The 15,425-nt window shown below is 40.0% G+C and overlaps 1 pseudogene; it reads left to right on the forward strand.

Annotated features, from left to right (window-relative positions):
* The first annotated feature begins 461 nt into the window (after positions 1 to 461).
* Positions 462 to 15,425, forward strand: part of LOC119903454 — a 147,688-nt pseudogene continuing 132,724 nt past the window's right edge.

Consider the following 15,425-nt stretch of genomic DNA (forward strand, 5'->3'; position numbering starts at 1 on the left):
AGGAAATAATAGCCCTTTTCATTGCCAAATTGTATTTGCATTTATGTATGAATACATGTTTGTTTATATTTTGTCCTTCATAGAAAACAACGGGAACAGCAGCAGATAACTGTACAGCAGCTCTGTACGGATGCATTTGCATGCAGCAAGCTGTTGTCATCAGTTTTATCATGTTATGCAACATCTGTCCCCATGGAATGATAGCTTGTATTTCAGTCAAAACATCTTGGGCCAGCAACTGTCTATAAATAATTTAGGATTTATGGAAGGAACATATTTTTTGGGGTGGATTAAAAACCTTTATATTTCAGCATCCTGTTGCCAGATTGTTCATAGCCTCTTATGTTATCTGGGTTAGTGGGGGCTAACTTGGCTGTAGCGTTACAGTTGGATGACTGAACAGCCCGCTTGTTCTCACAGCTGGCGCACCAGCAGAGCAAGCCTTTACGCGCCAGGCGTCATTGGCTGAGAACCCATGCCTGTCACCGTGAAGACGACGAACCAGTAAACAGCTTTAAACGAATCTGTAAACTCTTGTCAGTGGGTCCCTTGCGTCGGGCATTTGGTCTCTGTGATCATTCTCAGCAGCAGTTCCGCGATCCGCGAGCTGATTGGCATTTTCAGTCCCCACTGGAGCTGTCCGCGGTACAGAAACATGAACCAAAGCGCAGGAGCGGCGCAGCACTGCCGGCGGTACTCTACTGAAGGGAAGGTAAGAACAGTGCTGGTTGTCTGTCCACTGCAGAATGTATCCGGTCGAGTGCTTTGTGTCTCATTTTCTAAGCCATATTACAATTTGCACGAGTGGAGCTGTTTACTGAAACCCCTTGGGCTTAACTTTCAGAAGTGCAAAGTCTCTTGTTTATGTGATACAAAACTCTAGAAAGTTCGCAGCTGCTGTTATAAGTTGCGAGAACCAAAGCTAAACCACGTGGAAGGATGTTGTGAGCCATTTCACAACATAGCCTGAATAGTGCATGATATATGACAGAGTATGAACATATGATCGGCTGTTGTGTTCGTTTAGCGCAGGCACAATGTTGGATAAATGATTTAACGGGAAGGCAGGACGAACAGTGTTGCCGTTTGAGGACGGTCTCTCTCTCTCTCTAGAGTGCATCGACGTATTTAATGATTTATAAGACACGACCTGGATATTGAATGCATGTGTAAGTGAAACAGATGACAATCGTTATTGACCAATAATGTGTTTCGATATTGAAAATACCTTTTAGATAGCGAGATCCAACAAGACTAAAAGTAGAGAGGCGTCGGGGAGGTTGTAATACTGTCACATACCAAAAGAAACGGATGGATCAAAATGTAAGTGACATGTTTTTCAGCAAAAGTTGTCCTGTGGTTGGCGCACCATTGTTCACTATGTCACAAGGGTTTAATTCCCATTTCCCATAATCATTCCCAGCAGCTTTTTGTCAAACTTGAAACATGGTTCTCTGAGCAGTATACAGCTGAATCAGGTCCTCGTTGGAGGACAGGAAACTTCCAAGAGAAAAACACTTAACACACTGATTGCTTTGCAGCCTTTAATTGTGCAAACAGACAGTTTCAACACTACAGTGTTTTCATCAAACAGGATTTTAAATGTAATGGAGTTACAAAGTACTGCATCCATCAAGTATTGGTAATACAATAAAGGAAACATGACACATTCAGTTGCTAATTGAGGCCAAAGGCTTTACTGTGTGAATAGAGGGGAAAGAGTGTGAATCTCCACAAGGGAGTCAGTTGGAGAAGGTGACATTTAATAGTGCTGCAGAGCCTGGTTAGCCTGTGCATAATGCCAAGCATCAGCACTGATTGGCTAATCATTGACTTAACTTTCAGTGTCAGCATGAGCTCTACTTAGCCTCAGCTCTTCTTTGCAGCATCATTCATGCGATGGCATACCAACAAGCTACTGTTAGCATAAGGTGGGATAAGATAATAATATAAGATAAGCCACCCACCATGTTTAGTATATATTGTGGAACTGATACATACACAGTATGTATTAACTTAAATATACTTTGTAATCTATACAAAGAAAAAACAATAATATGTAGGATAAAGGGGATTATTATTATTACAATAATTATTCAGTGGCTCACACCTTTACAGTGCAGTGTGAGATATGACTGAATCTGATGAATCTGATCTAAAAAACCTCAATAAAGTATCAAACCTTGATTTGAAAGTACTGAGAGGTAGAGCAAACCTCAGGTTTGTGGTGCGGTGTGGACGGTTCATAATGTATCAGAAAAATCAGAAATGCGATGTGACCCTTCCACATTCAGTGCTATTTCAACTGTTTGACACACAAAAAACCAGTGCAAAGATCTAAGAACTCAACTGATGTTTCACTTTCTTGGTCTCAGTGAGGAGTCTTCTGCAGCTGTCTGATTGACTTGAGAGAACAGTGATTACAAGCATGAAAAATACATGAAAGCGTGAATGGGAAAATAAAAACTGTATGATCTGTATAATGGAGTGCATGCACTGAAAGTAGATGTGATAAAAACAGTAGGAATAGAAGTAAAGAACAGTTATCCAGTTTTAGATAAATGATAATAATACACGATAATAGTCTTTGTCAATGTCTGGAGACAGTGTCCAGCAGTAAGGGAGGCGCATGTTTATTTTACCAACTACTGGGTATTAACATGGTGGCATTTAACATGTAGTATTTAGTTTCTTAGCATGTGTAGCTAGTGCAGTGTGTTAACATGTAGCATGAATGAAATGCTGTACAAGTGGACCTGTTTGCGGCAGTACATGTAAAGTCAATGGATCAATATAATTAGCACCCTCTATATAAACATATAATGGCAATACATCTAATCGATGCTGAGCTATCACTCACATGTCATAGGGAAGTGTTGGACTGACAGACTAATGGACTAATGGACTGACCGACTGACATTGCTTTTTTTAGAATAACACTATCAGTGCGAAAGGAAAGCTTCTCTCTGAGGAACAGAAATTCATTTCAATCACCTTGGCTATAAGCTACACTCTGCTTGTCTCATTACATCCAGCATTCTGCAATACTGGATGTAATGCAGCTATTAAAACCAGCTGCAGAAAATGGAAAGTGGGGACAACTGTGACATTGCCCCCCATGGGCTTTGAGAAAGAAACGTATGTATCTATTTCTGGGGGCTTCCAGTTGTTCCTTTTTCTTCATCCAGTTTATCCATTACAATGTGAATGTGAGCAGTACTATTTTTCTAGACCAAGCAGTACTTTTTCTTCGAGACCAACAATATTCCTAATGGCACATTCTGAACAATCTGCATATTATAAACACAGTGTTAGACCTGTTTGTGAGTCTTGTTTCTTAATTTTCACTGCGAGAAGCATCTGTCTGAGCAAGTCAGTTTTTAATTCCACTTTCTCAAAGGAGTTTCCCACTGAAGTGAATGTCAGTATCTTGAAACATAAAAGAGTAAGACAGATTGTTTAAATTGAAATTCTTAGCACCTGTACAGTCATATGCAATAAAAAACAACGTTTCTGCTTACTTTTATGAAGCATATAATGTATATGCAGGTGCAGCTCAAAAAATAGAGTTTTTGTGTTTCTAATCTTTTGAAATGCTCCTGTTTGAATGTGTGTGGTCATAAATCACAGGCAAACATACAATTCAACAAAAATGAACATTGTTTTAAGTATTTGCCGGCAGCTTTATTTCCTGTCTTCATGTTCCTTGGTTTATTTTGACACCTGCCCTGTGTGTCACCTGCCCTCCCTGTGCTTTAGTCTGCGGGCTTCTGTGTGTCAGTTTGTGCTCACTCACACCCTGTGTTAGTGTGTCTGCCTGTTTCATGTGTTTCCTGCCAGAGTTTTGGATTTTTGAATTTGGTTTTCATTGGATATCAGTATGGAAGTCTTCTGTTCTTATTTTGTAATACATTCCAAGAACCGCATCTGCTCAGCTTCGGTGTCTGCATTTTGGCTCCAAACCCCAGTTTCTCTGTGGCTGCATTATCGGCAGCCATTACAAACATGGGTTTAAATGGATCTCTTTGGAACAGTTCTTTCAATAATATTCCATGTTTACAGTTTCAGAACAATGCTCTAATATTTTCCTGGTTTCTTAGGAGTTATGTCATTTGGCACTTTTTATAATAAAAATAAAGAAATAGTTCTACAATCTGGGAAATGTTCTTGTTCACGTCCTTGCTGAGAGTTAGACTGATACCACTCCCACAGCCAGCAGCCCGTTAGCTTTGCTTAGCATAAAGACTGCAAAATGTATCTCCTTTATCTAATCATCACTGAGAGGTTGCCAGGCAACCAGCAGAGCCTCCAGGAGGCCACTGCTCTCACATAACCTCCATAAAACCGTAACTTTTCATTTTAACACTTTGTTTTTTGTATGGATTATATAAATGAGAAGTGCTGGTAAGCAGATTTGTACCTTTGGACAGCGCCACCCTTGCTGTTTTTGCCAAACTGTCAAACTACTCCTTTAAGAAACGGAAACACCAGCACTGTTCATGGTGAAGCAACACTTTAAATGTTTTTAATTGCAGGTTATTACTCTTGTACTCATGTACTGGTTAGTTTTGTTTTCCAATAGTCTGCAGAGATGAACAAATTGAAAGGATTAAGTTACTTAGACGCCTCTCACTAACATGAACATCCGCCATGAGCCAAGAGACTGGTGTAAGAAGAGACAAGGTAATTCAGTGGATGAGTGTTTTAGAGAGTGATATTCTCCCAGTGGACTATCCAAGTACTCGAGGCAAGACTCACAACTAAGAAAGAGGGTTTTAAACATTTGTCCCTGTGTACTGCTAGTCTCTTGTAAGCATTACCACAGTTGTCATTACACAGCTTTTATTGAATGGTATATCGCTATTATCTTCTTCTGTTTGTAGTCCCCAGCAGAAATGTTGTTATCAAAAGCAGTATGTCACCAGGATATACATTGTGTTGTGGACTGCATCTGCTGTGGGGAGCAGTGCAGATAAAAGGCACGTTGTGTTTTGGAACAGTGGGTGCTGGGCTCACATATGATTGGCTAAAATTTGGCTGGGAGCTTTTGTCATGTTTTGTCACCCTTTGTCTGTCATATGTCTCTAAACTGCACTGTCTAGGTTAGATGTTGAATGAAATTACACCTAGCCACTTTGTGCCTGTGGTGGATTGTTAAGCTACAGAATCAGTTATCAAAAAAGCCGAAAGGCATTCAAGGCAGACTGAAATCCAATTGTTTAAACCACCCCCAGGTAGTTACATATATAATCTTTACGCCTCTCAACTGTAATTACATCAGTAAGTGGTTTGTGGAAGTAGCCTCTACAGGGTCTGTTGCTGTGCAGCTGAAGTTACACTGAAATCAGCCGTTGATCTCCCTGTCTGATTAAAGCGACAGCAAAAGGGGCTCCAGGGGGTCAACAAAGGATTATACAGATGGTGCACCAAGCTGTTGTAGCACATCATTATCTGCATGGGTGAGGGAGCGGTGTGAGTTAGAGCCAGTGAAGATGATAAAACTTTTATATTGCTTGTAGTCCATCCATGGAAGTCATCCATGTGTTTGAGTTAGCTTTTGGATAGTTGATAGCTAGCTAGCTAACCTGTTATTGTTGAAACTAAACCGCTACGTGCAAGTTATTCTTCTTCAGGCATTTGTGGCAGGATTGGTAATCTGGCTAACAGAGACACATATATGAGGCTAAGTGACAACAAGTGTAAATGGAGCCTCAGTCTAAGGCAGTGTTCAGGCCAACATTAGCTCTGCACACTACCTTTGCCATGTTCCAACCGTTTCACCTGAACAGGCCCTGCCCTCCAAAGTGGCCTTGACTGACATGCAAGATTTGAATAATTTAAAATGAACTACTTATTTTACTCAGTGTGCATAGGTATGATCACAGGAAGTAGAGGTGCTAATGGGGTTACAGCACCTCCTAAAACCAGGGAGTATAAAAACCATCAATTGATAAAAGTAAAATGATAGTGGGATACAGCATACTCACAGGTAAGAGAGAGAGCTTCTATGGACAGGCGAGAGAGATGGAGCGTAAATATGGACAGAGGTGTGGACGTGATATAAAAACTCTGTTTGATCATGTAGACTGATGTTACTCTGCAGCACTGTGGTTTATCAGTGGAGTGGATGAAGTACACTGCAGACTGGAATCACTGTTGACAGAGCTTGTCTCCTCTATGAAACGTCTGGATCCTCACTGCGCTCTGTTATTTTAAAATAAATACTAAAAAACATAAGTATCAGGCACCATTAGGTATGACATCATTATTCAGATTCTCCTCCTTTCAGCATCTCTGTGTGGGGAGACCGCCGTCGGTTGGTACATTTTTCACTATGCCTGTTTCTAGCATAATTGAAGTTAGAAAATTCTAACCAGCAGCAAATGAAAGTTTAAGTTCTCAGCTATAAATAAATATGTTAAATGTACTCAGATGTTTTCTAAAATTGATGATTTATGATTAAAGTCATGTTGTGCATTTCAGCCAACCAGCCCCATCATGTGGTTGGGTAGGACCCCGCAATTACTCTTAAAACGAGTCCCCAGATGCTTAAGGCCGCCACTGGCTCTGCATGAAAACACGCAACCTCCTCATTAATTGGAGTAAAGCCAGGATGACTACGCACCGAGGGTGTTTTGCAAAAAAGAAAAAAAGGCCACACCATGTCATTCTGCAAGGCACTGTGGTGGCCAATCAAATGTGCAAGAATGCGTTCCTGGTGGATGACTCTGTAATGTGAAGAGACAACATATGTATATAAATATATATATATAAATATATATGTTGTCAATCTTACTGAAAAACCAAACTTAGCCTTCAGACATAGCTAACACACAAGCCCTCAGAAACACACATACTACAACACATTCTTACACACTGGTGTGTAACAATACTACAAAAAACTGGTTATTAGTAGTGTTGCTTGTGCCCCCCCCCAAAAAACATTTTCACATGATGAACACAAAAGACATGGGGCACACTTTTTTTTATTCCTTTGTGTGATATACAGCACAACACATCAAACAACAAATTATTCTGCCCCAGCGTCCAGTCTTCGGTCTGGGACAGGCCAGAGAATCTTGTTCTTCACCTTCTTCACCACCTACTCCTCCTCCCTCTACTTCCCTACCTCCTTTTTCACCTCCGTCTTCTCCCTCCTCCTCAGCCCTACTCCTGCTGCGCCTCCTCATCTTCCTCCTATCCCATCTCCTCCTCCAACTCCTACTGTTCCACCTCCTTCACCTCCTCCTCCTCTCTGTCTTCCTCCTCCCCTCTCATGTCCTGCACCTCTTTCTTCAGATTTCTCTGGATCCATTGTTCCAAAACTGAATGAGCTGACTCTGCCCTTTTATCTATCTATTGAAGCTTCTGGTTGGTGTGTTTTCCATTTTGACTGTTGACCACATGGTGTAGGCAATGAGAAATCAAGGGTTGTGTATGTAGAGTTTAGGGAAATAGGTGTGCTTTTTGAAAAATGAAGTTATGGATTTGAAATTTTTGTTAAAAAGCCTGGTTATCGTGTTCAAGCAATGGAAAAGAAATGTAATTTTGACTGTTTGTGTTTCCACCTGGGTTGCTGTGTGCTAATTGAGCTCAACCTATGCTGACTTGAGTGAACAATATTAAATGTTGACCCACCGAATCCTGATCTTATTCTGACTGTAGAAACAGCTGTCACACCCAATCCTGGAATCCATAAAGTCAGCAACTACAGCAGCAGCAGGTTGACAAAGATAGTGGACTCTGCCTGTACTCGTAGTAGGACATCAACAGAAAACAGCTGCTGTGAGTGTCTCAAAGTGGGTGTACATGCCAAAACATACATGCATACATCCCACTCTACACACCATTATGGTCCCCTCCAGTGAGCAAACAGCTTGATTGGACCAATGAAGCACAGAGATCAACACAGGGTAATAATGCAGTCTTTAGGGACAGCCTAGTGTGTAACTCAAGGGAAATCCCTTATAGGCACATGAGGGCTCGCTGGAGAGAGACCCAGGCACCACAGGGAGCTCCCACTGCAGGACAGATGGGCAAACAGTCGGGCTCTTATTGCTTCTCTCCATGCAGAGTGTTCCAGGAAACTATGACTGAAAAATAACTTTTCAACAAAACCAACATATGGAGAGAAATCTCTGACACAATACCAAGTTTTCCAGGGGCGTATAGACATTCAATCGGCTGTAAAAACTCTTGCAGCTTTATTACAGTTTTTCTGAATCGCTTTGGAGCATTTCTCTTTTTTCTGAAACAATAAGTTCTTTTCTCTAAACATATCGTACAAACAGCCATACACAGTTGTTTACCCGCAAAAGCCTGTAACGTGCTCAAAATCCATAGTCTATCTCTCAAAAGGAAATATTTGTGTCAGTGAACATATCAGTGCCATCAGAAGGACAAGTCCTTGTGTCATTCTTTATCAAATACTCAAAATGACTGGCCATGTTCTCAGATAACGGTGTACTGTACTATAAGTATTTTCTAATGTAAACTTTGGCTAGGGTTTTGATGACAGTGGTTTAAAGCTGCACTTTTTCTGTACAGCAGATATAAATTTCAACAGGCTACAAAGTTATACGCTGCAAGAAACAGGACGGCATACTTTTGCTGTTTGTACTGTAATTTGTTGACAGAGCATGTCATTGTGATACAGAAAAGAAATTACAGAATATGAAATGTAAACATAGGAAACATCCAGCCTGACCTTCACAGACGTTCCTGTCTGTCAGGCCACAGATTCTCATAAACCTCACAAGAGCTATCTTCATTAAGTCAGGACACATTTATAGAAAAGTCTAATAGACATGTATAGAAAATATGATTGACAGATTATGACCGTCCATCTATCTGTCTATAGTTACTGTTTACTGTGTAGGTGAATGGTCTGAGGTCTGTGTTGCTACTGTAGTATGTATGATTTGTTGTTGTCTGTTCTTCATGCACCATGGTCTGTAACGAAACAACTTTTCATTTAGTTGTATACTTGTATGTGAAGAGTGACCACAAAGTTTAACTTTATTTAACTTTGATTTTGACAGTGTGTTAAAACATTTTACATGTCCTGACATATGCAATGAACTAATGCGTTGATGTTTTAGGGAATGAGACGGCTGTTGAGCTTACAGAGAACCAGTATAATACATAGTGATCAACATGACATAAGCAGTTGATAATGTACGAAACAGCAGACAATTGTACATAATTATTTGCAATTTGTTAAAAAGAACGAGAAATTGCTTTTATGATATGCACAAGTGACGAGATGATGTGGAGTTTGAACAAGTTTGAGAATTTCACTAAAGCGACTGAGAAAAACTGTAATGTTGCTTTACCAACATGAAAACCCACAGATAAAACATAGATCAAATGACAGAATTTTATCTGAAGGAGTCTGGAAAGGCATTCAGGGAAATTAAGGAAAGTGCTAAACTGAAAAGTAACACAATGCTGTATTGTAAACTAGCTCCTGGAACATGTTGACCAGTTACAATAGAAGCAATATTGCTGGCTTTTTGCAAACAACAGACAGGAAGACCATGTAAAACTGAAGTGAACACTTCACTGAAGTGAAATGCTGGACCTTGTGAGACAGCAAAGAATAGTAATTTAGCAACAGCTTTATAGTGTTTGACAAGTGGCAGTGTTTCTTCATTTTAAATATATGTGTGGTTCTAGGCAGATGTCATAACGTCTACAACAGGATTTGAATTTCTATTGAAAGGCTGCAGAGACGCGGTATACTGCTTACAGACATCAGGATGAATCCAGCTGTCAGCTCTCCGTCATTGGCTGTCCTCCACATGATGAAGTCATGAGACAAATCCTTGAAATTGGTTCAACTCTCATTTAACCACTGCCAGCTGCATCATTGGTTTGTTGTATATAAGCTTCTTAGATTTCATGGGGCCATTGTAATGGGAAAACAAACAACAGAGACATGATAATAGTGTGTTTCTTGTCATCAGATGAACACAGTGACTACCATCCATTTCAATCATTTTTGCTTTTGCCGTTACCCAAGAAGCATTGGGTAAAAGGGGACTAATTACAAAAATACGTTTTCAGAATTTCTACTCTGATGCTCATCAAGTCCTTTTGAGTGAAGTGTCAAAGCAAATTACAGCAGTGGTCGTTTTAATATTGCTTGGATCTTCTGGTGTCACTGCTCTGTGAATGAGGTGTAAGCAGTCAAACAGCTGGAGAGCCAGTCTGAGTCTTGCTCTGAAAGGAGATGATTGTGATTGCAGTTTTCCAGCAGTTCTCCCTGCTTGGCTCTGTGAGGTGCATGGATTGCAAAACTAAGACGACAGGGGGGGAAGGCAGACATGTGATTCTGATTGGATCATTGTACAGGTGTGAAGTCGTTTTTTCATTGCATGTGGGTTACATGTTATCGAGATGATTTGAATGCATACTGCTGGCTTGACTGTGGTACAGTATGTTTTCATGATCACATGTTTTGGCAGCCTGTGCAATACTGTATAGGGGCTTGGCTGGGAGCAAATTGGTCTCAATTTGGAATACCAAAGTTTTAATTCTTAAGATTTCAGTTCTGGTTAAGTTGACAACAACAGCTGTGGTGGTAAGGCCAAAAGTCATTATAGTGTGTTACCTGGATCTGACTCCAGTTCTATAAGTACGCGCATATCACAAAGTAAATGAAAGAATGTGAACACAATTACTGGGTGGAATACAATTAAAGTACAATACTGTTAAAATACAGTAAAAGGTATCCGTTGTGGTGGTGTTATCAAAGGGTTAAATCTAAAGCGGAACTATGACTCATAACCTACTATACATTAAATATAGATGAATCTGGGTTGTAGGCAGAAGTAGATAAGCTGATTACTGCGGTGGCACCACCTTTGTAAAACACATGGATGTGTTAGGAAGGCTCTTATAACACATCCATGGAAAGCCTGCAAAATATTTCATTTTGCCAAGAAATCTGTCAAGGAGATCCTGATGAAAATATCAATGCTATTAAAATAGAGGTTATAATCTACATAACTAAAACTTTTCAGTGCATTTGCTGCAACAAACTAAGACTTTGGAAAAATAACAGAACGTAATGAAAAAACGCCATAAGCCTTTGCTCCTTAAAATCATTTTACCATTACAATTCAGCCATTAGTCTGTAGGATTATTTTGATTTCTTGATTTTTGACATCGATTTTTATCAAAGGCGGTTGAATTATATAACCAAATAAGCCTAAACTTTCCATATCCATCTGTATTTTATTCTGCTCTTTTGAAACAATCAGTGAAGTATGCAACCTAATTGAGCTCTTTGCAATTGCCCCCTCTGTGGAAATCCTGTGAGCCAAACTCAAACGCAATCAGGAAAGCATTCAACAAGGGGCAGCACCTCTTCCTGTCAATCACAGGGTGTTCTTCCCTTCATGCAACACAGACACAGTTTGGGAAGATTCTGTGATAAATGGCGAGGGAAGGGTTTATGGTGAAATGGAGTGAAAAACTGTTTCTATTCTGGGAGACAAGAGTAGGTGAAAATATGACACTAACATTAGTATTTTCTAACGTTCACACAAGTCATAGATGTGAAGTGGGTTCATACAAAAGCTGCATACAGGCGAATATTCAACTATTAGTTTTTATGGCCTAAAAATAGATAGGCTTTATTTACCTTCTTACTTTAAAGTTTATACTGTAGATAGAAATCAAGACTCACCCTGCTTTAATTGATGTCTATATTTCTACCTCTATGACGGCATATCCACTGACAATGCGACTGGCCTACAGACTAGAAAGAATGGAGGTAATGAGCCTCCGGTCTGGGAATATTAACCTTTTGGGGTATGGCAGCTTGGAATATATGATTTCCAATATATGTTGGGCTTTTCCAGCAGCAAATAAAAAATACTACACTATAAAAAATGATTGATGTCAGATTAGTGGTGTGATACGGAGAGAACATGCATCTCAAGTGTAGTTTACCCACCTACTGAAGCAACATTGATGAGTACACTCAGTTGCAACTTGGTCTCCTGTGTGTTACCAATAATACCAACAGGAATATCAAGCTTATTAAAAATTCTGGTTCTATAATTGGGTTGACTCTTGATTTATTGGAAATGGTTTTGGAGGAAGGATTCAGAAATATGTATGCTGTTCTGGAGTGCTGGTTAGCTCAGCTGGTAGAGCACTTGTACCATGTACAAGGCTGAAGTCCTTACCAAAAAGCATTGTTGCTAGCTATGGTAGCAACTTCCTTGGTTGGAACTATGCAGTTGCCACACAACTGTTTCCCAAATTTCCTAATTCAAACAAAAAAATTGTTCAGACGAACGTTCGCAACCACTGTCGTTAGAGGAGGTGGATGTAATGTGTGTAAGCAGGGAATGTTAGATAACTTTGCTGTGCAAGTTTTTTTTTTTTATGTAGTTGTATAAGTTCTTTTAAATGTATTTGTCGGGTCATGGGTAGGGTTGCACTGATTCAGTACGTTAGTATGATTGAAGTAAGTTAGTGTAGGCCATCTTCAAACAGCAGGTGTTTTCTCACAGATTACACATCTGTTCACAATAACTTAATATTAGTCACCCAGTACAAAGGTTAAAGGACTTATATTACTAATATTACCTTCATGTACACATTTCTAGGCCTACGAGGAAGATGGCTGTTCTCTAGTCTTCATTACAAACATAAATATAAAAAGGGACAGCATTAAATTCATGACAGTATACTGTAACGACTAAATCCCTGAGAGCTTTCGTTGCCAATATAACAAAGATCTCATGGGCTTTGAACCTGTGTCTGTTTCAATTGATGACATTCTTAAGCTCAGCCACTTATCACACTAAGCTATTCTCAGGACCAGGTGCAGCTGGTGAAAAATATTTTAGGTGGGGCTGTGCCATATCCGGTCAGTTTCAGTAACCGTCCCAATACAATTTAACACAAACTGCAGAATACCAATTCTTTGTGAAATAGTCCGAAATTATTTAATGCCAAGGGCGTGCTAGCCTCGAAAACCCAAGTGTTTTCAAACATTAACTTAACTCTCCTTATTAGCTAGGCTCCTTACATGCTTGCTAATAACTTTTTTTAAGCTGGGTCTCCGACATTGACAGCATTGTGTTGGACAGATTTGTGCAGCGGTGTTCATGGGGGAGAGAGAGAGAGAGCGAGAGAGAGGGACGGGTGAGAGTATGTGCTGAGTGAATGCGCTACGGGGCTCTGCAATCAAATGCGATTTTAAATAGGCCTAGTAAAAAAAACAAAAATCAATCTGTGGCGGTCAGCGTAGATATTGATTGGCGGGCTGCGCGTATAGGAAACACTGTAATCTTTAAGAACTGACAGCATGCAGTCCGAAAGTTCGTTTTGCACGGTCTTTGAGGTGCCTTTGAAAACGGTAGCTGTCTTAAGGTGCTCCTCCAACACACTGCCCAGCGAGGCAACAGGATCTACTGAAAACGCCAGGGTTGTCAGAGGATTTGGTCTCATTGTGGAATTTAACACAGTCAATTATCTTCGCAAAAACGTGCCTGTTCTTCTCCACCTCTTCGTTGTGTCTCCTTACCCCAATCCTGTGGCCTTCGTCCAGCTGTGTAGTGATGTTAACTCTGCCTAGCATGGCTAGCTTCACTGTATTATCGATGTGTGCCCTGGTACACACATGTTTCTTAATCTTCTCAGATAAATGTATCGTGTTGTTTACTCCTGTAACAGTCCATGTTGTATCTGTTAAAAAGCAAGCATGGGAAGCAAACATGATTACACCACTGCATCCAGCTAGCCAAGGCTGAAAGCCGGTGTCTTGAGTTCTGCATTCATCATTGTCAACAACGTCAGGTGTCCTCTACCACCGACTGACTCTGCTTTGGGCAGATCCTGTAGCGCCCTTCAGGCCTCAGATTCGAGGACGCTGATTGGCTTAATTTATGTTGCTATGGGCATATCTTGTGTCAGTTATTGGCTGCGCTGCTGTACTGCCTAGGCGATCTCTCTAGTGCCCCAGAAGAGATCAGTGGATGAGCAGGAAGCTAATTTCCCCCCCAAACATAATTATTTAGCCTATATTTTATACATTACACATGTTTGTGCATTAAACACACATATGCTTAAAATAATTACTGTTTATTTAAAAAATGTTTAGTTTTAAAAAAAAATCAAAACACTTTCCACCACCAGGAGGGCGGCTCCCTACCGCCCTCTATTGGCCAGCCGTCACTGCTCAAGACCATGAAATTGTTTGCAGCCAAGGGATTTATAATAGTGTTAAAGTGTTGAAATAAAGCTACTTGCAGATTAAGCCTATCTTACTAAATGTTTTGTAATTGCTAATAGTTCTTAATTTTTTATTCAAAATTGTTGTTATTGTTATAAAAAAAGTTAAATATTTAGGCTAAATAAAATTATTAAGTTACATAGTATTTTTATTTATTTTATTAATACTATTGTTGATTTTCTTGTTTTTATACGACTATAATATGACAAGCATAATTAATAAGTTAGCATACAGGTGAAACTCGAAAAATTAGTATATCATGCAAAAGTTCATTTATTTCAGTAATTCAACTTAAAAGGTGAAACTAATATCATCTCATTACATGCAAAGTGAGATATTTCAAGCCTTTATTTGATATAATTTCGATGATTATTGTGTACAGCTTATGAAAACCCCAAATTCAAAATCTCAGAAAATTAGAATATTGTGAAAAGGTTCAGTATTGTAGGCTCAAAGTGTCACACTCTAATCAGCTAATTAATCAAAAACACCTGCAAAGGCTTCCTGAGCCTTTAATTGGTCTCTCAGTCTGGTTCAGTGGAAATCACAATCATGGGGAAGACTGCTGACCTGACAGTTGTGCAGAAAACCATCATTGACACCCTCCACAAGGAGGGAAAGCCTCAAAAGGTAATTGCAAAAGAAGTTAGATGTTCTCAAAGTGCTGTATCAAGGCACATTAATAGAAAGTTAAGTGGAAGGGAAAAGTGTGGAAGAAAAAGGTGCACAAGCAGCAGGGAGGATTGTCAGGAAAAGGCCATTCAAATGTGTGGGGGAGCTTCACAAGGAGTGGACTGAGGCTGGAGTTACTGTATCAAGAGCCACCACACACAGACGGGTCCTGGACATGGACTTCAAATGTCGTATTCCTCTTGTCAAGCCGCTCCTGAACAACAAACAATGTCAGAAGAAAAAAAGAACTGGTCTGTTTCTCAGTGGTCCAAAGTCCTCTTTTCTGATGAGCAAACTTTGCATCTCATTTGAAAACCAAGGTCCCAGAGTCTGGAGGAAGAATGGAGAGGCACACAATCCAAGATGTTTGAATCCAGTGTGAAGTTTCCACAGTCTGTGTTGGTTTGGGGAGCCATGTCATCTGCTGGTGTTGGTCCACTGTGCTTTATTAAGTCCAGAGTCAGCAGACGAGCTTTATAGAGATGCTGACTTCATT

This window comes from Micropterus salmoides, unplaced genomic scaffold (assembly GCF_014851395.1).
Source record: "Micropterus salmoides isolate LMB-PRFRI ecotype aquatic unplaced genomic scaffold, ASM1485139v1 Ms_hic_scaffold_15, whole genome shotgun sequence".
In the NCBI taxonomy this organism is placed as follows: domain Eukaryota; kingdom Metazoa; phylum Chordata; class Actinopteri; order Centrarchiformes; family Centrarchidae; genus Micropterus; species Micropterus salmoides.